This window comes from Pleurodeles waltl, chromosome 7, assembly GCF_031143425.1.
Source record: "Pleurodeles waltl isolate 20211129_DDA chromosome 7, aPleWal1.hap1.20221129, whole genome shotgun sequence".
Classification (NCBI taxonomy): domain Eukaryota; kingdom Metazoa; phylum Chordata; class Amphibia; order Caudata; family Salamandridae; genus Pleurodeles; species Pleurodeles waltl.
The window spans coordinates 1,239,217,375-1,239,230,262 of NC_090446.1; the positions used below are offsets into that span (position 1 = coordinate 1,239,217,375).

At 45.4% G+C, this 12,888-nt stretch overlaps 1 protein-coding gene across 1 annotated transcript in view; it reads right to left on the reverse strand.

Moving 5' to 3' along the window:
- DNAH9 (dynein axonemal heavy chain 9) overlaps window positions 1-12,888 on the reverse strand; it is a 975,671-nt gene that overhangs the window by 467,478 nt on the left and 495,305 nt on the right. The window lies entirely within an intron of this gene.

The following is a 12,888-nucleotide window of genomic DNA, read 5'->3' on the forward strand; positions in this document are numbered from 1 at the left end:
TCTTTCCACTCTGGATTTGAGGGGACTTTTTACCTTTGCATTTAGTACTCCATGTGAGTAGGTGATTTCCTTTACTCTCTACCATGCTTTTTGTTGTGCTTCTTCCCTTCACGTTTTCCCTGTTTACTTCCTTCCAAGATGCTCCACGCGCCATTCTTCACCCTGCTCCCCAGCTCTCTACCCATGTTAAATAATTGTTTTCATTGTTTTTTTTTGTTGTTTAGGGCCTGGCAGCTGCAAAGTGCAACTGGGATGCTTGCTTCCTTACTTTTTAACTTACTGTTCTAAAACAGCTGCTTGTCATGTTAAAATGGGGTATTAAAAATGAGAGTTGCAAGATTGCCAGACATGCAAGCACATGCATCGTGACACAAGCAATTACATGTGGTTTCCTATCAAAAAAGCATTAGCAAAATAATTAGCTTGGCCTTTTTAGAGCTATCATAATTAGCAACAATTTGAATGGAACCCACAATTTAAAAGTATACAATTATTTAGAACCAGCTCTGGGCCACCCGCACAGTCCAGTGCTACTTCTTTTTGTATTGCCTTGCAAAAATGCATTTTTAAGTTTCTTTGATGGACGCCCTGATAAAATATTATGTTGGGAATCTTGAGCACCTAAGAAAAGGGGGATAATGTGGGTTTCTCACTTTTGGGGCACCCAAGCTTTTAAGATGCAAACTTGCCTAAACCATCTGTTTTCTTTTAGAAAGGTATGTGTCTGTTCTGACCTTACAGTGCCATCTGTTAAGTTTTTCTGTATAGGATTACGTGGGTTTCCAAAGACTACAGTTGACTTCTAATTACCCTTATTGAACTTGTTAAAGCTACTGTTTTTCATTTATTGATTTTCCTCAAAATTTGTGCTGTAGCTATCTAACAACGCCTTATCTGGTTTAGGCCTCACATTCCATTAATTGAGTTGCTGATTCTTGTACCCCACAGAACCACCCTCAGAATAAGTCTTAATTTCACTGGACACTACCAAACAGGTAAGAGACGAGGATGTATTTTAAGTAGTCCAGTTTTACTTCAGTGCGGTTCTCTAGGCAAGACAAATGTTTCAACAGTGGTATTATGTAGAAAAATATAAGATCACTTTCTCTCCTCCATCTGTCACTGCTCATTTCTCAGTTTTGGTGTTTCTAGTCAGAAGCTCCTTGTGTCTGTGGGATACCATGACGTATTTCATATGGCTGATTTGTAGCTAGTATGAATTACCTGGTATGTAAGACAGTCTGTCTTTCAAAACAGCTTAAGACTTAGGGCTTGATTTAGATATTGACAGACGAGTCACTCCATCACATTATACGCTATGGGATTTAGATATTGGCGGATGTGATATCTATCACTGTTGTGACGGAGTACCTCATCCGCCAATATCTAAACCAGGCCCTTAGTCGAGAGCCATTCAGAGAGCAACAGCATTTGAGTGATGTGTTCGTTTTAGTCAATGCTGCCTGAGATGAGATGGTCCTCTCTGAAAGTTGTCAGATTGTCCCTATAGAAGATTCTGAGCATGATTAGAGCCAAAGCCAGTATACAGTGTGCAATTTAGGGGTCTATTTACTGACCTCACTTAACAGGTGCAACAGTAACGCTTTCACAGTATTTTTGATGTGGAGTTGGAATATTGTGTCAAGCAGAAATGACAGTGGCTTCACTTTCATGCCTATGCTCTGGAAAACAGTCTGAATGGCCCTCCAGTATGTCCCAACCATTACTTTAGTTTCCTCATATCTAATTGACCCTGTGGTGTAGTGCTGTTTCAGTTAGTCGCTAATGAATAGACAGATGAGATGATGAATGATTTGCGAGTAAATAAGCCTGGAGATGACCGACACTTATGAAAATGTATTCCAAGAATAGACACTCGCTATGGTTGGATAAGTTCATGTAATTCCCACATGTATGTGTTCTCCCAAAACATAGCCCTACTTTACTGACTCACCAACCATAGTGAAATTACTGCTGCACTGTTATGGACATCTATTCAGCAAAGGTAGCTGAAGAAATATCATCCAACTCTGATCCTTTGAAGACATCACTGAAAATTACATCATCTTACCATTCAAAATGTAATATCACACAACCTTTAAAAATCAACTGGGTTTACCCACTAAGAAACATTTATTTCAGATTACTAAAGAAGTATTCTGATAGGGGTTTCATATGGATTTAATTGAGCAGATAAATGTGACTTATGACTATCAAATGAATCCTCTGCAAGTGACAACCACCAATGTGCCCTTATGTATAACAAGTAAAAATGAAATGTAAAATAATGTGTTCTTTGAGAATAGTGACTAGGATAGTTGGCTGATCTTTGTGGGTGTGCAGTTGAATCAGCATTGTACATCATGTAAATGTCCTAATGTTCGAATTAGGAAAATTAGGCTATCTAAAACCATGGACACATTGCTGGTCAAAAATCTAGAAGAAAATGTTTCAGGTTTATTACAAACTCGTGCTTCCAACCTGCCATTGATTTACTCTACAGAGCAGCACTCCTCTTCCACCAAACCTGCTTATTGGACAAATGTTCAACATTTGTTCTCAAGGTGTGTTTAGATCTGCTGTGTTTAAACAACAAATGTAATCAGTCATACCAAATTATGAAACTACAACATGCATCTGTGTCTCACACTGAAAGCTCTCTGGCAGATAATAGTTTTCAGTGTGAGAAAAAAGATACCCTGAATGTTACGTTTTCCTGCATAATTTAGACATTTTTTTTTTTAATACTCTGGGAAATGCATCATTGCTACCCGGGTATCCCAAGCAATACTTTCATTGGGCAGGTACTGCCCGGTACTGCGTACTTGCATGTCTTTAATTTGAAAGCAAGAGTGCCTGCACTTCTCAGCACTGCTGCACTTAAAGGGAGAGCAAACAGGTACTGTGGATAGTGAGTACCACCACTTCTATATTTTAATTTAAAGCACTGGTCGCAAGGACATGCCACAGTTTAAAAGGGCAAGCCAGAGCTAGCAGCCTCTACCTCTGGCGACCACTGCATGTTTTAGACCTTCATAGTACACTACATGCAAACACAGAAGCCAGGAGGCATCTGCTTTTTGGGGTCGAGCCTGCAAGTATATAAGCCTGCGAATGTGTCTCGCTTGCAAGACTCTCTTGTGTGCAGTAAAGGGCCTGGAGTCCGCCTGTCACGTACTATTTGTTGGCATGTATGGCCCCCTTCTTTACAGCCTCATAATTTGTCCACTTCAGGCCTGGCATCATTTCCATTCCTTTCTGTGGTGCAGGGACCAAGCGCTGATTGATTCAACTTAATCAGTTCCCATCTGCTGCTCTTGATGTGATTGAGGTAGTATTTTGTCTTTTTCAACTTCTAGTGCCCTGCAACCTGAAGGCTTGTGAATACCAAAGACGTGCCCAGCAGGGCAAACAAATTTGCAATGTTGTTGTTTTTTTTTTTTAATAGCTGACTTTCTTTTATTTTTACAAGTTTTCTTTTCTCACTTTCCACTCATGTTTTATTTTGTTTTTGCTTGTGGATGTTCTTCTTGAAAGATTATCTAGTTCAAAATATTGAAATGCAATGTTGTTTCTGTATTTGTTCAGTTTATGAAATGATGCTTTAACGTATAATCGTGCAGTACACCCCAATACCCCCCACTCTAATCTGCCCCACCACAATCCACCCTACACCACTCCAACCCACTCCAATCCTCCCAGCCCATTTCAAACAAATCTGCCCCACTTCAATTCGCCCCACTCTAATCCAAAACAATCTGCACCAATCTAAAACAATCTTTCCCACTCCATTCCAACACGATATGCCCCACCTCCATCTACCTCACTCCATTCTGCCACACTATAATACAAAACAATATACCCCACTCCAATACAAAACAATCTGTACCACTCCAATCTGCCCCAATCCAAAACAGCCTGCCCCACTGCGATTTACTGCACTCCAATCCAACATAATCTGCCCCACTGCAGTTAAGAACAATCTACCCCATTGCAATTCAGAACAATCTTCCCCACGCCAATCCACAACAATCTGCCACTCCAGTCCACCTCATTCCAATCTGCCCCACATTTATCCAAAACAATCTGCCTCACTCCAATCTTCCCCATTCCAATCCAAAACAATCTGTCCCACTCCAATCCTCCCCACTCCAATCTGCCCCACTCCAATCCAAAACAATATGCCCCACTCCAATCTGCCTCGCCCCAATCCTATCCAGCACACTCCACCCCACTTCACCCTGCTCTCATCAAACCCAATCTACCCCACTCCAATCCACCCTACTCCCATCCAATCACACCAACCCAATCCACCACACTGCAAACCACCCTAATACAATTTACCCAATGCCAATCTGCCCCATTCCACCCCAAAACAATCTCGCCCACACCAGTCTGCGCCACTCCATTCAAAACAATCTGCCCCACTCCAATCAAAAATAATATGCCTACTTCAATCTGCCCCACTCCAATCCAAAATAATCTGCCCACTTCAATCCAAAACAATTTGTCCCACTCCAATCCTTTCCAATCAACCCCACTCTAACCTGCACCACTCCACCCTGCCACACTCCAGTCCCAAACAACCGACTCCAATCCAAAACAATCCACCCCACTCCAGTCCAGTCAACTTCACCTCACCCCAATCCAATCCACTCCACTCAAACCCAATTCAGACCACTCCAATCCATCACAATCCACCCCACTACAGTTCAGTCCACCCCACACTAATCCAGTCCACCCCACTCCAATCCAATCCGCCCCAATCCAGCCCAGTCAAATCTACCCCCCACTCCAGTCTAATACACCTCACCCCAATCCAATTCTTCCCATTACAATCTAGTCCACCCCAATCCACTCCAGTCCAATCCACCCCAGTCCAGTCCAGTCTACCTCACTCCAAGCTGATACATCTCACCCCAGTCCAATTCTCCCCATTGCAATCCAATTCACCTCAATCCATTCCAGTCCAATCCACCTCACTCAAGTCCAATAGACCCTACTCCAGTCCAGTCCACCCCACTCCAGTCCAATCCATCCCACTCAAGTTCATCCCACTCAAATCCATCCCACCCCAATCCAAACCACTGTACTCCAATCCAACCCAACGTACATCAATTCAACCCACTCCAATCCAACTCACCCCACTCTAGTCCATCCCACACTACTCCAATCAAACCCAGCCTATTCCAATCCACTCCATCTCACTCCAATCAAATCCACCTACACCACCCTAGTCCCTCCCATTCCAATACAATCCACATTAATCCACTCAATTACAGTCCAGTCCAACACACTTCAAACCACCTTAATCTACCCCAATTCAATCCAGTCCGTCCCTCTCCAATCAATCCTACCTACACCAATCCAACCCACTGCATATCAATCCAATCCATACCATCCCAATCCAAATTAATCCAATCCAAACCACTCCTGTCTACCCCACCTCAGGCCAACCCACCACAATTCACTCCAATCCAACCCACCTCACTGCAGTCCACCCCATCCACTCCAATCCAATCCACCACACTCAATCCAATCCATCCCACCCTAATTCACCCATGCAATCCAATCCACCCCACTCAATTCAATGAATTTAATCCCCATTCACACCACTCCATCATACTCTAGTCCACCTCAGGCCAAACCGATCCACCTCACCTAAATGCAATCCACCCCAGTCCAATCTATCCCATGCCAATCCAATCCGTCTCAATCCAGTCAACCCCCTCCAGGCCAACCCATCCCACCTCATTTCAATCCAATCCAATCCACCCCACCGCAACCCACTCCAATCCAGTCCACCACTCCCTCTCCCCTGATCTAGCCCACCAAATCCCAGTTAAATCCACAGCACTCCAATTCAAGTCAGCCAGCCTATTCCACTCCAATACATCCAGCCCGACCCACTCCAATCCAGAATACCCTACTCCAATCCAATACACCCCACTCCAATCCAGTGAATCCAATGCAACTCACTCTAATCCAATCCACCCCATGCCAGCCATATCACTCCAAACCACCCCCCAATCCAATCTACCCCTCACAAATCCACCCCACTCCCATCAGCCAATCCCATTTCAATTAAACCCAATGAACCCCAATCCACCACACATCAATCCACCCCACTCCACTCAATCCACCCCACTAAACCCAATCTAATCCATCACACTCCACCCTATTCCACCCAACTCCAATGCACTCTATGACACTCTCTGACACTAAATCACTGAACTCTACTTCCCTCTACTCAACTCTGACACTCATCTCCTCCTATTCCACTTTACAACATTCCAACAAATGCACTCTATGACACTCTACTCCCCCACGCCACTGTGACACTCCGCGCCACTAACATTTAGCCACTCTGAACAGCAGCCACACTGGTGCACTTGTCAAAATACATTGCTAAAGCCAATAGCTCTTGTATAGGCGCGAGCTATTGGCTTTGCCAGTGCTTGTTTTTCTGTTCTACCTGACACTACAGCGGGTAGCACCGGGGCTCGCAGCCCGGCACACACCGTAGGTCTTTGGAAACCAGTGCGAACATGCTAGCCAATAGCTGCCGCCGTCCCCAGGTTCGAGGAGGCAATGCTGGGACAAGTCACGGATTTACTGGCAGAGGTTTCTTTCCAGGCTCGAGCAGGACTACGCGGTGACGTTTCTCACAGTCAACTCTGAATCATGCAAGGCTGGATTTCAATGACGAACTGCAATATTAATGACAGCTTCTCAGTGGAGTACATGCTGGCATCGGCTGCAATTCCTAAATAATTTACATGCTTGTCAGAGGACGTTTTCTTTATCGTGGGCACAACCACATTAGGCAACTCCTGAGCTGCATGCAGCGCTGGTAAACTCTCACAGCGAGCCAGCGTGCAGCTGCTGCGCGAAAATGAAGCTACGCGGCCGCCTGCTCTTCTCTGCTGATGCACACAATTCGTTCGGATTTATTATGATTATACTAGGAAAGGAGTTCACCGACGAGCCGACGCACTTCCAACTAACAGATAAAGCCCGAATTAGGAGAAAACAGTAAACATCTCTGGGGAAAGGGGTTAGGCAGAGTCTGTCTTAAAACCACTGGCTCTGGCCCAGCCTCACTTCAGCACACTGACCAGCTGAGACTTTCTCGTGCCAATGCAGCGATGAATCGGAAGTACAAAGAAATCTACCTGCGGTCTATTAGGTGAGATGCTCAGATGAAAGACTGACCGACCCCCGCTGATTACCATTCATAAGAAATTGCCCGTGCCACGTGTTTGGTCTTGAATAGGTGAAGAGATGAAGCAGCGCTTTTTTACAACCTTAGACAATAATAAATAGCTGTTCATCACTAGAACTTTAAAGGAATGTGATGCTTTTGGCTGGAAAAGTAGCAGCATTTGCTGGAAATTTTACACAACGCAATAACGCAACACAAAACATAAATAATATGACAAAAGAGCCAAAAGAGAATACAGCACAATACAGCTCAGCAAATATAATACACAATTTCAGCATAACACGTCAATACAAAACACACCTACTAGTACTACAAAAGGAACCACAACCAAAATGCACAGATTCTCACATCTTAACCCCTCCGTACACCTGCTTTTATCATTCGGGGATAAAATGTGTGTGCACCAGCCACTGCCTTAACTTGCAACCAAGGACACAACAGCTCCAGGCAAAATGTTTATGATCTAGCTCACTCTCTTTCTTGCTGAAGCTCTTCCGAACAATCTGGAACAGAGCTCCTCCTGCAGTAGAGCAAAAGCGAACACTCGAATGCAGATCTGCTCTTCAACCAAGCTCCACAATGACAGCATGCTGCTGTCTGTTACAGTAAATACCCCAAATATTTAGGCATTATTGCCTTCTGTTAACAGGCATTACCTGCAGTTAATTCAACACTTGCGTTTATGGTCAAAAGTGAAAGCAAGCAAGCATATTGAGGCTATTACCAATGGTTAAAGGCGAGCAGCAAATGCACAATAAAGCTTTTAGCACTGGTTCTGACTACATGACATATCTCCATGTTGACTTTATGTCTCTGCGCCACACTTTTCTCGAAGTCTGAAATTATTAGAACATATATAGCTGTTGAAATCCCTGCTTTCCTAATAGGTACAGCAAGAACGTGTGCAGTTAAATCAGCAGTGACACTACTGAATAAATGTATTCCTGTTAAGTTGTAGGACAATTTGCCACCTAGTGAACAAGTTCCTTACCTTCTGTAATGCTTTAGCTGGCAGAGACATATTCTAGTTGCAAATTCCTTACCTTTTGAATTTCCCCAGGCGTCAGTATGGATCCTGAGATTTTTCTTTAACAGTACCCCTGCGTGCCATTAAGTGGCATCAATCGGCCCTGTGCATGTCTTTGGCGTCGTGTGCTCTGGATATGATGTCACAAGACTAAATAGGTGCCACACCGGTGCTCTGACTTCAGTTTCTTTTCACGAATTTCCATGCCAGAAGTACTGAACCATGAAGAACTTTGATCACTGGTACATCAAAACTCTGAAATGCCCTGAAATGGAGTCCCTGTCCCTAGAAATCAGTTTGCAGGGCGGGGAGAATGGGTAAGTCAGTAAGGAATCTGCAACTAGAATGTGTCTAACAGATAAGGTGTTACCGAAGGTAACTTGTTCATCTGATAGAGACTTCTAGTTGCAGATTTCTTACCTTTTTGACTAAATACCCAAGCAATACCATACCCGGAGGTGGGTCTGCGAATCAAGATCAAACTAGAAAGTCCAGCAGGACCAAACAGGCAAAGTACCCGTCCCTACGGAGCTGACTGTCCAGGCAGTAGTGTTTGGTTAACATGTGCAAGAATGTCCATGTTGCTGCCTGACAGGTGTTAAGGAATGGAACTCCACGTGCTAACACAGTGGTTGTAGCTGTAGTTCTGGTAGAATGAGCAAGAAAACCATCAGTTGCTAGTTTTTGGCCAGTGCACAGCAGATTTTGATGCAGAGTACGACCCATCTGAAGATTTTTCACTTCTGCACTACCCGACCTTTCCTTACACCCTCATAACCAACAAAGAGTTGATCATCCACCCGGAACTCTTTTGTACAATCAAGGTGGCATGCCAACGCTCTTCAGGCATGATGCATCTGTCGCTACTGTCAGATCTGGTTGGGGAAAGGAGAGGCCCAATCGTGGTTCGTTAGTCACCACTGCAGGTCTTGTGCCATTCCCTCTGAGATCTAGACCATGTCAGAGAGATTCCTCTGATGCTGCGCCCACTGGAACTTCAGGTCCCACTGCAGAGTCTGCATATCCCATCTAGCATAAATCACTAGCAGGATGCAGGAGGCCATGAAGATCACCTGGCACTCTTTCAGGAGGAAGACCTGAGCCAGAGTGAGCATTTTGAACTTCTCCTTCCTGAGAAAGAGATTGAGGGAACGAAGGTATATGATAGGGCAGAGGCCCTTGTCCTTTTTGGGCACCAGAAAGTAGGGGGAATAACAAACATTACCTACTTCTACCACAGGTACCCTTTCGATGGCTCTTTTGGCCAAGAGGGCTGTAACTTCCTCCTGAAGGAGTGCCAGGTGATCTTCCGTCATCCTGATGTAGGACAGTGGCATTGATAAAGGTGTAGTTTCATTGGTAGGGAATAGCCCTTTTGGACTATCTGGAAAACCCACTGTCTGATGTGATGGACTGCCAGAGAAACAGGTGATGGCGGATACTGCCTCCAACTGGTCCCTGGTGAGGAAATGTCAGACTAGGAAGGTATAGAGGCAGCTGCAGAGGGGGGCAGTTGACAGGCCAGGCTCCCTGGTCCATATGGACGGTGGATCCCACGTCCCCAGCCACGCAGAGGCTGGGCAGCATGTGTGGCACAGTGGCTGGACGGGAACGGACGTGGTTGGGCACCCTTTCTGTAGTGATGAAAGGGGCAAAAAGCAGACTAAGGAAGACAAGGGGCCATGGCGAGGTCCAAGGACCTTGCTGTAGCACGAGAATCCTTGAAGCACTCGAGCACCAAGTCTACTTTCTCTCTGAAGAGACGGGTGCCATCAAAGGGCATGTCCATAAGATTAGCTTGGATATCCCCCAAAAAGCCAGATGTCCTCAACCAGTCGTGGTGCCTAAGGGCTACTGTTGATGCAACCGCTCTGCCCAGTTAGTCGGTTGTGTGTAGTCCACATCTGATCATGAACTTTGCTGCATCTATCCCATTGGCAACTTCCTGGAAAAGTACAGCCTGGGCCTCCTAAGGGACCTGCGGCAGCACTTGCGCAACCATATCCCACAGCTTGTGGGAATAACGGTCCAAAAGACATGCAGTGTTCACTGACCACAATGCCAGGCTGGAGAAAGAAAACATATTCTTCCCAAGTGTGTCCAACCTCTTGGATTCCCTATCTGGGGGTGCGGAAGGGAATGCGCACTGGGAAGTGGAGGACTGGATAACCAAGCTCTCAGGGGTGGGGTGTTCCATCAGGAAACCTGGGTCACCTGGTGCAGGGCGATGGTGGAAGGCAAAAGTCCTGTTCCACAGCAGCCCCTGTGCTGGGTTTGGACCAGAGGGACATCCATAAGGGCTTCATTAAAGGGGCTCAGGGGTTCAGAAGATGAAGCCCCAGGCTGAAGCACCTCTGTCAGGAGGTTTGTCCTCACTGCCAATGGAGGCAAATCAAGGTCCGTGACCTTGGCTGCCCTCTACACCACCACAGAATAAGAATATGAAGCATCCTCCATGGTAGGGGGAGAAAGAATGGCAGTATCTGGGGAAGCATCCAGTCCACTGGCTTCACCTATAGTCACACACCAGCCCATGGAGTCTTGGGGCTGGTATTCTAATGGGTCCAGCAACTCCTCCCCTTCCTCACTGTAATCCAGCCTATAATAATAAGGCTCAGGAACTGACATAGAGCAAGACCCTTGCTGATGGTTTACTATGCCCATCCGTCTCTGAGTCAGCAATGAGGATGGGGCGGCATTGCACGAGGGCAATGACAGCACTGGGCGCTTTGATGTCGGAACCTGCACCGGGGAAGGTCAAAGTGGTACGACCGGCACTGGTTCAGATCCAGGAATGGCTCTATGGGTGTTCCTCAGAGCCGAGGCCACAGCCGCTGGCCCAGAACCCAAAGGGGCCCCTCATGACTCAGTGGCACCTCATTGGAGTCAGACTGCCCAAAGATGAGGTACGCAGCCTCAAAAAAATCATTTAGCTGGTCAGGGATTGCTCTGGTCCCGGAATCTCTGGGAAATGCAAAGTCAGCCCAGATGCTGACTCTGCAGAAGGAAGCCTAGAATGACGATGCTCCCTCTCCCTTGTTTCATCAGCCGACGGACGAGGTGAAGTCGAAGAACATTTGCCTTCTTCGACTTACTCTTATGCCTCAACTTACCCGAACGTACTGAGAACTTGGAGTGGGACAAAGAAGGTTGGGGCACCCAGACTGATCCCGAAACCTTCCTCTCAACGAGATCAAAACTTATGCAGAGCCAAGTTCCAGGCCGCCATCTGCTTTAGAGACCACTCCCTCAAAGCCTTCGGATTCATGTCCCAGCACTCGGAGCACGACTTTGGGTTGTGGTCGCACTCCAGCCACAAAAGGCACACAAGGTGGGGATCCATCACCAACATTGCCTGATGACAAGACCTGCAGGGCTTGAACCTGGTCTTCCTTGATGACATCTTTGACGCACCAGGAGTTTCCCAACATGAAAAATCTTTGACAAAAAGTCAAAAAAGACCAATTAAAAATTGACCGAGATGTTGCTCTCTTCAGATGAGTACTGGCTGGCATGGAAAGACAAGAACTGACAGCAGGGTATCAGGTTGGCACCTATAAATGACTCACAACGTCACATCAGGTACGCACAACACCGAACACAGAGCTGATTGACACCCCCTAACAGCATACAAGACTACTGCTCAAGGAAAATCTCCAGATCCAGACTGACTCCTGGGGAAATTTAAAAGGTAAGGAGTCTGCAACTATAAGTTTCTATCAGATTTATATCTCAGACATGCACACAAAAGTATATTTTTTAAAGGCAATAAATGAAACAAAACCACAAAGCTGTTGTACCTGCACTGGGTATAGGTGTAATCTCAAGTTAAGCCAATGACAGCTGAGGAGAAGTGTCAAATAGATTACTGGTATCACACTCTTCCTAATACTGCTCATATGTTAGTAAGCCCTTCTCTAACAAACCACCACTGTGGGAAATTCTGAAAATAAGCTGGTTTGTGTCTCAACGATGATGATAGACAGTCACATGCAGTTTCATGAGGACTCAAACTCGTCTGTAGTTATCCCGCCTGTTAGAATTCACTCCAGTTTCATGATAGCATTCACATTCTTCCAAGAAGATCTGGGAGATAACTTGAGAGAGAGGATTCTATGACAGTCTGTGTAATTTCTATTCCAATCTGGTGGAAAGGAGTGTTGAATCAGACAAAATGTCCAAGCAGAAGGTGGTGTACATTTCTGAATGTGTATGCCACCCAAAAGCTTTAGCAGGTATCAAATTCTAGCAGAAAAAAGTTTGCTTTTTTTATTTTTTTTACAGTCCTCAATTGTCTTTTGGCTTGATTCTGCTACAGTTGGTTATATTTCATCAAGTTCAGTGAAACTCAACGTTGGTCCGGGAGGGATGAGAGCAATGCACATATTGAGAATACATGCAGACTACGTGAATGATTCCCATTTACATCAAATGTATGTACACTGATCTCATATGGATATCCAGAAAATCTTGCACCTGCCCGAACTTCATGTATAAATGTCGTACATCAATGATCCACCTAAACACCTCTGCCAGTGCAGTCACCAGGCAGGAAAACTCTGGTTTATGGCTGTAATGGAATGAGACCTAGCGAAGAACACAAGTGTATCAATGTCACTACTAAGTGTGTTTGATA